Here is a 12,695-nt window from a genome sequence, read left to right on the forward strand (position 1 = left end):
TTCATGATTAGCTTTTATTCCAGGATCATCGATAGCTCTTTAATGTTTGTTTTTCTTTATTTATATTTTTTAAACAAATTCAACAAAACTGTTTCTTTTAATTTGCAAGGGGGGGGGGGGGTTAAACCCCAGGATCCGCCAGTGTATATATATATATATATATATTATATAGATATAAAAAATTTGTCGCCTTTATTTTCATGCAACGAAATTATCTCGTCATTTCGTCCTATGTCGACTTAATCTATACTTAACTCCCTGAATGCGTAATGAGTATAATTTACAATGTATCTTATACATACATATTGTATATATTATATAGATATAAAGAATTTCGCCTAATTATTTTCGTGCAACGAAATTATCTCATCATTTCGTCGTATGTCTGACTTAATCTATACTTAACTCCTTGAATGCGTAATGAGTATAATTTCCAGTGTATCTTATACTTATATATATATATATATATATATATATATATATTATATATATAGATATATTATATAGATATAAAGAATTTCGCCTAATTATTTTCGTGCATGAAATTATCTCATCATTTTATCCTATGTCTGACTTAATCTATACTTAACTCCTTGAATGCGTAATGAGTATAATTTCCAGTGTATCTTATACTTTTATATATATATATATATATATATATATATATATATTATATAGATATATTATATAGATATAAAGAATTTCGCCTAATTATTTTCATGCATGAAATTATCTCATCATTTCATCCTATGTCTGACTTAATCTATACTTAACTCCTTGAATGCGTAATGAGTATAATTTACAGTGTATCTTATACTTTTATATATATATTTTTTATATATTTACGAAATTTTTTATATATATATATAATATATACAATATGTATGTATAAGATACACTGTAAATTATACTCATTACACATTCAAGGAGTTAAGTATAGATTAAGTCAGACATAGGACGAAATGATGAGATAATTTTGTTGTACGAAAATAATTAGGCGAAATTCTTTGTATCTATATAATATATATTATATAGATATAATATATATTATATAGATATTATATAGATATAATATATATTATATAGATATAATATATTGTTAGCGATCTCCGATGTAGCGGGGTGCCCGGGAGATCATCTTATATGTATTCTGTTATTATTATCGTGTCGGGTCGTTGTCGTGTTTTCGTATATATATTTGTATCTATCCGTTGCCTCGATTTTACTGTATACTTCTGACGAAACGTGCCATGCCGTGATTGGCTTGATTTGAAAGGATAAGCGTTTTAGCCGAGTATTTATAAACCGCTCGGTCGAGCGTGTCTCTCTCTCTGAGAATTTACACGAGTAAGAATAATAAAGAGCTTATACGAGAATTAGAAAAGAGTTAAGAGTTCGAATAAAATATATATATATATATATATCTCCTATCGACATCCTATCGACTACAATATATTATATATATATTATATATATATAATATATATAAAGAATATATATAATAGATATAAAGAATTTCACCTAATTATTTTCGTGCAACGAAATTATCTCATCATTTCGTCCTATGTCTGACTTAATCTAAACTTAACTCCTTGAATGCGTAATGAGTATAATTTACAGTGTATCTTATACTTATATATATACACTAACAGATCCTGACGTCGATAGCTCTTTAATGTTTGTTTTTCTTTATTTATATTTTTTTAAACAAATTCAGCAAAACTATTTCTTTTAATTTGCAAGGGGCGGGGGTTAAACTCCAACCCCCCCCCCCCGATCCGTCAGTGATAACATATATAGTCTCAAGGCGCAAACCTAAAAATATTATTTCATATAAATAAATTTTTACTAATTTATATTAACACAATATTGTAAGTTCGAAATTCGTTATTTAAAATAAAATGTAAAAAAATTACGAGAAAAGAATTTTTCATCCGACGAAACTTTCGCTGAGGGAAAGCAGAAGCCAGCCAAAGAATCTATAAATACCAAGAAGCACGAACCACACAAATCCTGTATATTACAGAACCATCCTGAATATATGAATTCCGAATATTTTCGTACGGATGTGTCAATCTGCTCCCCAATATCTGCTTCGACAAACTTTTTATCGAACCAACGTCAGGTCGGTGATAGTGGTACTTGGTGATCGCGAGCTTTCGGGGGAGGGAAAAGGCGCACGCGATATCATCGATTTTGCATCAAGGCCACGAAGAACCGGCAAGGACGAGTCGGTTCCGCAGCGGGACAACTTAATTAAGGAACGTTCCACCGACACAAGCGAGCACTCTCTAGTCACTTCCTACTCCTCTTTCCACCCGTCAGCAACCTTTAATAATCGCGCATCAACCACAGTGATTCCTAAGACTTTACGATCAAAGCTTTATAATTTTTTATAACATTAATTAAACATATATTAATTAAACATTTTATATTTTATTTCATAACATTAATTAAACATTCTGTATATATGTATTACTTATAATAATTATATATGTATATAAAACTGAAAGAAATTTATTTAGCAATTTAAAATTGATCTTTCTCTCCACTTTTAAGTTTATATCGCAAGGTAACGTGTATTTTCAACTGTCTCTTGTCGCGCGGTTTGAATATTTTTTTCAAGCTTTCGACATTATTCAGATTTTGTCAGAAAGGCACCAAACCGCGCCATCACTCACGTGACTCCGGGGTAACACGAGGATGAGAAATTTAACTGGGTCACGTTTCGTTTCGCCCTGCGACGATGGCTCGTCGCGCCGTGAAATTGAGCTCGGCGCGCAACAGTGCCCGCGAAAGTGGACGGGCGAGCGAATTAAGTCGCCGCGTTGGTTGTCACACGGCAGCCGGACAGAACTTTATAATGGAACCCCTGCAAATTCGGCCATACAGTTGCGCGGAATTCGCAGCTCGAAGCGCAAACGCGGTGTGAATCGCGATAGTGCTCGTGCAAGCTGCGTTTGATTCGTTTAAAATGTCGACGTAGATGTGGGAAATTAAAATTCGTTTTCGGAAATTGGACATTTTTTTTTGCGAACGAAAGTACTTCGAGACGTTTCTGTCGAAACGTATTATATTAATTACTCAAATCAATCCTCATTAAGAAATGAAAAAGTTATTACTTTTTTTTTATTTGGAGGAAATGAAGTTGGCACTTCATATCTCTCCTCGGGTCTTTCCTCTCTCTTTTTATTATATTTAACCGCTTTTTTAGAACATATATCTAAAACTCTTTGGAAAAGAGCCAGAGCTCTGAAAGAGATCACTTCAGAATATCAATTATACTAAAATTCTGAAAATGGAATATTAACTTTACAGAGATATAGGTATAATTATGTGCTTCAATTTTATAATTATATGCATCCTCTTTCTTAATTATAAAAAGATACTAGAGAAAATATAAATGTCTTTTCCTGCCTATAAAAATATAAATGTTTTATATTTCTTGAGTTCAATTTGTGAATATTTCGAGTGATTAATTAAGTTGCGTTTAATGTGCAATCTTAATGTCTTCACTACAAGTATGTATATATTTTTATGTATATATACATACATATCACATAAAATTATGTGATCCTACGTAGATCGTACATTATTAAATGACATATATATTAACGAACACTTCGCTTTATTTCGGCGAAGACAATTGTGTCTATCAATCACGTGTGATTTAAAATATTTCCCGAAACAAATAATCCTCACTCGCTTATTCATTACAGAAGTGAACGATCTAATAACATCGACATACGTCATGCATTTACGCACCTGCGGCAATGTTACCACGTAAAATCGAAGATGCGCCCCGAGAGAATCGCGCGTTTAAAACTAGTTCATAATAATATTACGCTTCTTCGAGGAGAAGCTTATCGTAATAATTTTCAATTGCGCTTCCGCAAAACGTATGTTCCCCACTCGTCCTCGTTTGCCATTAAACCGGCAATACGTAATTGCGAATGTACACGCGCGGTCACGAAATTCCCGAAATTAACGACACCCAAAGGTATGCGAAAAGTTTGGATGTTGCGGTACGATTCGCGTCCTGAAAATTTCCGCGGCGGTGCACCGTGACCGCAAAACTTCTCGTTTCTGGCAGCGAGCCAGGAGAGATAGAGAAAGACCGCCCGCCGTCTATGTCCGGGGTCCTCTCTTATCACTGCTCCTTCGATTAATCGATCGCGACACGAACGAAGAGATGCCGGTCGTGAGAGGGAGAGAGAGAGAGTGGTCTTCAATCAGGCACGAGAGACGGAAAATTGGAAAGCGCTCGAGAAGTGAAGCACGCCGAGATCAGAGAGATCGAAGATGATGATAGCCCGTTAACAGTAAAGAAGACAAGAAATTGCGTATTTAACGCACAGAGCTTATTTGTCGCGTCGATAGAGACGTTTCTGTTTCGGAATTGTCTAACAATAAGTAAGAGCATTGTGAAATATAAGAAACGCGAGATAAATCTCTCAAGATCCGACGTCAAGCACTGAGAACCATATAATTCAAACATTATGGAAATTAAGAGAGCTTTAAAATATCTGTAAAATAAGAAATTTAATAACGTTGAAATAACTTTATGTAAATTATTCAATTATAAAAATATTATGTATATTTTGTGAGATAGAGTATAAGATAAAATGTTAAATACATTATCTTCAATCTATTACTTGAATTTAAATAAAATATGCTTGTATAGACACAATGTACATCTTTTCAGAAAATCTAAAGAGACCATTTACATTTAAATCTCCATATTATAAATGGGGCTCGTAAAGCGTCATACATCTTTATCGTCATTCATCTCCGTCTACCTTATGTAGATAACATTTGACAAGTAGCTCTCTCGAGAGCGCTTGTATTTACGTAGAATGTACACATATACACGGAAAGTTAAGATCAATGCAACTGCACAAGAACGGTCTTGGCACAAAGAGCTCAACAATCTTCCTTCAACCTGCCATAAATCTGGCGTCCTTCGAGCACGTCGTAACTCTTGTGGCGAAGCCGTATATAGGCCTATATAGGCGGAAATTCACACGAACATTGTTGCAAATTTAGCGCATATAAGTTGCGTATCCTGCCAGAGGGCGAAACTTCGCACGAGACTTGAAACTTTTGCCGTGCGCGAGTACAAGTTTCCGAACCGAACTACACGAGTGAAGAGACGTGGCACGCAAACTTCTAGTTAAGAAGACAGAACTAACGTGGCAAGTAATTAGTACAATTCAAGCGATAAATGCGCATTGTCAATTGTAAATTTCCCTTTCGATAAAGCGCACGCGTGGCGTATTATAAGTGTGATAATTTCCAGATATTATTTCATTCATCCAAATATTCATTAATTAATTCGATCGTTGTTCGGCTGTCAAAATAAAATGTCACAACAAAATTGGAAATAAAGTAATCGAGATAAATGGGGATAAAGTGATTTTTGTTTTAAAATTTTAAACTGCACCCACGGTTGCAAGCATAAATATATAAGTTCTGAAAAATAATAGTATAGTCGTAATTAATTAGTAACATAAATAATTTGTAAAGAACCTTCGATATATTTATAAAATATACATTTTTTTTTATTTTTCTTTTGATTTTATATGATTTTACTAAAGAAGTCTAATTTATCCATATTTCTTCTGAATTCGAGTACATGCATGTCTGGCCGATTAAGCACTATGGTTATCATGCTATTTCTCGACTCATACACAATTCGCGATATTATCATTATAATATGAAGATTAAATCGTTCTCTCCGAGAGATAACATATATTCTCACACATCGACCACTTTTACATAATCCGATTTCATAGAAACATTTCTACATAGAAATGTATTTGCTACGCGAGACGTAAGGACGTTATCTAAATTGTTGCAGGAAGAGAGCGCGCCAATTATGTTTCCATTTATTTTTAAATGACTTGACAAAGTTCAGGAGAGGAGCTCGCTCGCTCGCTTGCAAATAAGCATAGAATATTGATTACTTCTCTTTACTAGCGCATCGTCCCACGAGAACGTGTGCGATGGCATGTACCTTGTCGTATCGAGGAACCGAAACTGGAGAGCGGAAAGATAGAAACTATTCAAAATTAGTCGCCGCGTTATTCCACACTAATATATATCCCACAACCCAATTATTCTCTCTCTGTCTCTCTCTGTTATTGTTGTTCGCAGCAACATCGCGTAATGCACGTCAACGTAACTTGATTGCTTGCATCAGCAAATCCCGCCGCGTGTTTTCGAATAATATTTAGAATTAATTAAATAAATTATCCAATCATCCCTACACACAGAGTCCGCGAAGACTCGATACGAAATATCTTTGTACGGTGCCAGAATTAATACAGAGTATCGTAAAATCGATATACACCGTATTTCAAAAACAATATCGAACCCTTTAAATGGAAAAGTAATATGACGAAAAGAGTGAGTGGAATATCCAATCGTGGATACAATATATACTAATCTTTTTCTTTTCTAAATAAGATATTGTTTTCCACGATTGTAACTATTTCTGTTCTCGACACTTTTCTAACAAAGATATGTACGTGACAGAAAGTCGCTTTAAGTAAACGTTCGCGTATCGATGCATCTGACACTTCCAGTTTTCAACACCCTCGCGCGTTTCAAGTAATATTATTCTATACGAATATATTAACCGTGATTTGTCGACGACGGCTTCATCGATTGATCGAACAATCAACGCGCATCGCCGATAGTAAGCGTAATATTTGAACGGGATATACACGCGGTCTCTATCTGAGAAATTCTCCCGTCACGGCAACAACATATTCCCAATGTTCTCCTCCTTCTTCCCTCCCTGGCTCACATATAGATCTGCGTTCAGTGTCACGCGATATTAAAGTACACTCCTTTGGCAATGTGCCAAATCGATGCTACCGTTTTCTCTTTCTATTCTGTCTGTCTGTCTGTCTCTCTCTCTCCCTCTTTGTTTCTGTCAGAAAACGATTTCTTTTGGTGAACCAAGGACGTTCTAGTACATAGTAATCTAGGACAAAGTATCTTCCTATCATTCTGAAATCATTCCGAATAACGATTTTCTTCATCTCAAAACTATAATAACCATCTGTCGATATTACATTTTATAAAAGTTATATCATCAATACGTGAGTCCAATATTTTTTATAAAAATCAGATATACAAAACATCTGTGCTTTATTACGATGAAAATATTCTCTTCGAATAAATAAAGAGCTTATAAAATATTAAAAATAATTGCATTTCGAAAGGATTATTCATGTTAAATATTGAATAAATATTTTGTAAAGTTGTTAGCTATCAATTTCTTTTTCCGTGCTTATGAAGTATTTTATAAAAATAATTGTGGCCATAAAACTGCAAAACTCGCACATTTCTGGCAAAGTTAGCTGTAACTCGTACCTACACTTGCTGAATATATCAAGTTTTCTTTCCGTACAGGGGAGTCCCCTGCTTACAGATGCACAACACAGGGATCCTTGAATTTCAAATTATGGTTTGTCAAGGACCAGACAAGACTGTCAAGGCATACGATTAAGAAAACAATATCGCGAGAGACCGGGACTTGATCTTCGTTGTTCGATTCGATCAGAATGTCTCGAAGGGCAATTAGCATTAAGCGTCCACAGAAAAGCGTCTTCATAGTTAAACTTCGTTTAACCGTGTCACGGACGAGTAACCCGATAGAAGTTTCCAGTCAGGAAACAGTCGAGCAGCAGTAACTAACGTTGGGATGACAAGGCTCTGGCGTCTGTCACCAGTATGTACAACTTGTTAAACATAGTAGTGAACGTTCAAAGTTTTTGGGACAAGTACGGAATGGCCAAGTGACATGCTACTTTTCGAAACGCACCATTTATTATAATTAACTATTAAAATATCATTAAAAAATATATGATGAAATAAAAAATTCGAGCATAGATATATTTTTCAATCATACATATTATATCGATTATGTGTGCGCACGACATTCATGATATTCGATTTCCTCGATTTCAAATATTATCTCAATTTACATTTGTGTTTCAGGATAAAAAATTGCAGCATTAAAGAACGAATTACGCCCTTGTGAAAATCGATTGCGAGCGATTTATGACGCGCGAGGACACGCGATAATCGAAAAGTTCACTCGATCGCAACGCTCCGGCAAAATTCACGGGCGCGATAGGAGGATGTCTAGAGCCTAAAAAGGGAATGACTTTTCGCAGAAGCTCTCCGGTAATGCTGCGCGTTCGTAGACCACAGACGCAGACATGCACATGGACGTTCTCCGCGCGTCTTTCAACGAGAGCGTGTGTGTGCGTGCATGGCTTTCCTACGTAACTCCTGACATACCTGTGCTGGATGCGCGCATATGTGTGTGCCGAGTGTTTATAGATACGTGTACAGAGCGAGTGTATATGGGGTAGAAAGCTGGGGCACGGTGGTAACGTCCCGGAAGCCAGGATCGATATCCAGACACGCCATCGCCACCCTCGATTCTCCCTCTTCCCTCTGTTTCCCTCCCCTTCTCGCTCCTCTCTCTCCCCTACCTTTCTTTCCCTTCCCTTTTATCCTAGAGACTCTCTAGTCTGTTTATTTTTCCCTTCCGCCGTCAGGAGGGTTAATGGACCCTCCGAGATGTCTTTTGCGATGCGAACGGATTCGCCACTCGCGAAGGCCAGATTTTTCCTTCCGCCAACTGCAGCAAAGCATCCTTTTACTTCCGTGATCATGTTAAGGGAACATAATAAACCTGCGTTTGACGGAACAATGCGCGAGGATTCGAACAACCCCTTCAGCGAAGTGACGATTAACTCCGAATGCAAGCGCGTGATGTGACTGACAAAAAGCACGTAATTAATATGTAAATAACGAACAAAATTAATTATGTACATGATATTAGAAAAGCAAGTGACGTTATTATTATATAGATTGGATAATTTTGCAATATTGTGAATAAATTTTAATGTGCCCTTTTATATCCAAGGTGCCCTTTATATCCAAGAAAATATAATTTGTCGATTTCCATTTCGCGCAGAATTATTATTTGTCATTAATTAATTTTATCGGCACTGTAAAGGGTTTCGACTTTTTTTTATGTCAAACTATTCGATGCGATCAAATTTCATTTTACCACATTTATAACAATATCTTGCGTTTCTAGCTTTGTTTTTCGATATTGCGTTGTAACTGATGTATATGTATATTAATAAATGTCATTGCGAGTATAACCTACGTTATTCTATTTTAAAATCACCACGAACGATTTTCGACCAGCAAAAGTAATCATCGTTTCGGATTTTTATAACGTCATAAACTATCCTGTGCACAATACAAGATATGGCAAAAAGAGGAAACAAAGGAAGTCAAGGGTGAAGCAGATAATAGCACCTGCCTCTTTCAAACGAACTCGAAGTACTCTGTAAATTGAATTTAACCAACTGTATTGTGAATGTCCTGCAATCGATTTGGACTGGAACAATGAAGAGATGCACTATTTTCTACTTGTTCGACCTAACCTAAACTAAGAATTATCGAAAAATTATACTAATATCTATATGGCTAACAATAAGAATATAAGGCTAAGATATTTTTAATGAAAATAAATTGTACGTATATAGCATAAATCATATTTAAAAATAATAAATCTACATTTCTTCATAAATATCAGAATGAAACAAAACAAAATTCTTAGCTAAATTTTTTAATTTGTATCATTGATAATTCTGCGAATATATCTTCCATTACATTAATATCGTTTCATAAAAACAATAAAAAAAAATAATTGTATCGCCGCTTTTTTCATTGTACACTATATTAGGATATTTTTTGAAATAAAAAACAAAAGAAAAGATGTGCCTACATACTCAAAATCGTATATTCTTTCTACACGATATCTCACAAAATCTCTCACATTATTCAGATCCTGCGATAAAAATACTCTTTCCCGTGTCGGCTATATAACGCGCCGTATCGCTAATTTCCGGAGAAATGAAACACGGAAGGCACGCATAATGGATCTGATAATAATAAAAATACAGTAAGACTGACGTAAAAGATTACTACGAGGATAACGTCGACGGTATAATCGCGATAAAACGTAATAATGCCGAATAATAATTCATAACGTCGTCATGAGAAAGAATATTGTAAGAAGTACCAGTTGATACTTAAGCAATAATCGTTATACACGATACGATATGACATTAACCTGAGAGACTTCAAAACGTATAAATGCAAGTTCTGACGAGGGTCTCTCGCTTGAGAACTCGATCGCGACTTTATAATCTTCGTGAGCTCCAAGGGAGGGAAAGATCTCCGAGGGATGAGAGAGGGAAAGCGCTAAGTTTGGCGGAAATTCAATCTTCTCGTCGAAATATGGCGCGGCGCACGGTTCCGCAGACTTCGCGATCTAAACGATCAAGTATTCATTTCCAATTATGCTCTTGAAACAAGATATTACAAGTGTACAGCGGAACGTTAGGTTGCGCGCGATACATTTTCCGTATACGAATATTGCAATCTGATCGGCGAATTAAACTACAATTCGAGATACACGCGATTTAATGCTAATTATCATTTCGTAACCGCAGTCTGATTAGAGATGAAATATCGTCAATTAAAATTTGGAATCACTCTATTATCACTCAAATGTGCATTACACGCTTCAAAATATATTTTATTCAAATAACGCGCCGATATACGCAAATACCATTGTTTTTAAATATATGTTTTTAAATTTTTCACATTAAATATAATTTATTTTCATTAAATTTGACGAAATGTGTTTTTTGGTTATTTGCTTACGTGATCTTCGTTACATATCGCCAAACAAGATATCTCTTTTTTATATTTGATGCTTTAAACAGTAGGTATACATAACAATAAACTTTTTTTTTTCCAAAAATAATTTCTACAATTAATCAGATATGTAGCTCGATTATATGGCAGTCTTCAAATATGATTGTGACAGATATCTCACTTTGTACAATTGATTAATTTCGAGATCGCCAAGGGAAATGACAAAGATTTACTAACTAAGTAGATCAATGTACATCTGTCCAGTCAGAGTATTTTGATATCGGCTAACACAAAAGCTGCTATCCCAGTGTGAGTGATATTGCATGTCGAAATTGCTATTTGTCGAACGATACGGAATATTTTACAAAAATATCGTGTTTCTCACACAAAACATGAAATTCGAAAAAAGCCAATTGCATTATCGTCCCGCGTTTGAAAATATTTTTGTTTGAACACACACACACATACGCTCGTACACAGATCGACGGTAATTTGGAAGAGAAGCAAAAATAATTACGTCGCTGCAAAATGCATACGCCGGCGTTATATATGCGGACGGATAAAACAACTCGCGGAAATGTCCGTCGCGTACGCATATTAAATTCCTACCTACAAAACCCGAGGTATCGTTAACAACGCCCGACTCTTTGTCCGAATTAACGAACGCTTATCTGCACTGCGCTTGGAAAAGTACGACCACGTTGGACAGTTTTTTTAATTAGCGCAAATAAGCTTATCATGTGATTTTTCAATGCATATATTATCGCGAATAGAAAAAAAAACTAGGATTGACTGTTGCCAGAATTAATAAAAAACGAATGCTATTTTTCTAGCAGTTTTCATGAAAAGCAACTAAAGCTGATGAATTTTATCGATCAAAGTTGGAAATAATATTGTACCTCTTTTACAGAAAAGGATTAAAACATAATTCGAATATCGTTCGCTCCTATAAAGAATATATGACTTGCACAAAATTCATTTGCTGACTTGCGACAAATTATGCGCTCACGAAGGAGAGAGAATCGCGCGTTGAATAAAAAATTCCTTCATTGAATAATATACGAATAGAAGACAGAGCTAATTTGACAGGATGTTAATTTCAAATCCAAGTCACTGTACCTAATATTTATAGGAACCATTCGCGTGTGTCTCTGTAAATTCTAATCGTGCGGATAAAAGAGGGGTAAAATCTCGGATCTCGACGGAACGCGCGGATGAATCACCCCGGAGGGGTTATACCTGGACGAGCTTCTCGACCGATAACAAGTCAGGTTATTTTTATCGAGTCGGCCATTCGCGAATCACGGTTTATGCGAAGCACCGAAGCCTTCTGTACAATACGGAAGCCGAGACGGAAGGCGAGAGTAGTCAAGAGAGAAACACACGAGCGCACGGGGGGTAGGAGGGGGTGAAAGTAAGGGAATGCACAAAGCCGCCTCTGTCGAGAGGGAATAGAGGCGTTCTCTGTGCTTTCAGACATCGTGATATTATGCATCTCGCGCGCACGACAGACCGACAGACGAGCAGGACCGAGCGCGGAGGATGATCGGGCCCCGAGACGAGAAATCCACGTCGGACTCACTCGCGAACGCTCCTGCACGATCCTGAGAATATTATTTCGAATCCGTCAGAGGGAAAGATTTACGAGAGAGTATAGCTCTCTTCGCGTCGTATTGGAGCACCGCGCGCTCGCATCGTTTGCCCGGAAAAAGTACATCTTTCAGCGCCGGATTTCCGTTCGCGAGGATCGTCGTTTATTAAAGATTAAGATGAGCGAGACTGCTGGCTCCGTCCATATTAAGGATGAGTCGCGTATGCGCCGCCGATGTCGGACCGGCTGGATTCACGTCAAATGTTAAATTCAGGATAAGCTCGCCTCGTCGGCCTCAATTTCGTCACGTTTCTGCGGAGATTCGCGTTCATCTTGCCTG

At 36.3% G+C, this 12,695-nt stretch overlaps 1 protein-coding gene across 1 annotated transcript in view; it reads right to left on the reverse strand.

The window, feature by feature from the left end:
* LOC145937553 (RNA binding protein fox-1 homolog 2) overlaps positions 1-12,695 on the reverse strand; it is a 263,968-nt gene that overhangs the window by 221,248 nt on the left and 30,025 nt on the right. The gene's annotated exons all lie outside the window — the stretch shown is intronic.

This window comes from Prenolepis imparis, unplaced genomic scaffold (genome assembly GCF_030444845.1).
Source record: "Prenolepis imparis isolate NDT839.2.m4 unplaced genomic scaffold, iyPreImpa1.0 SCAF_6, whole genome shotgun sequence".
NCBI lineage: Eukaryota > Metazoa > Arthropoda > Insecta > Hymenoptera > Formicidae > Prenolepis > Prenolepis imparis.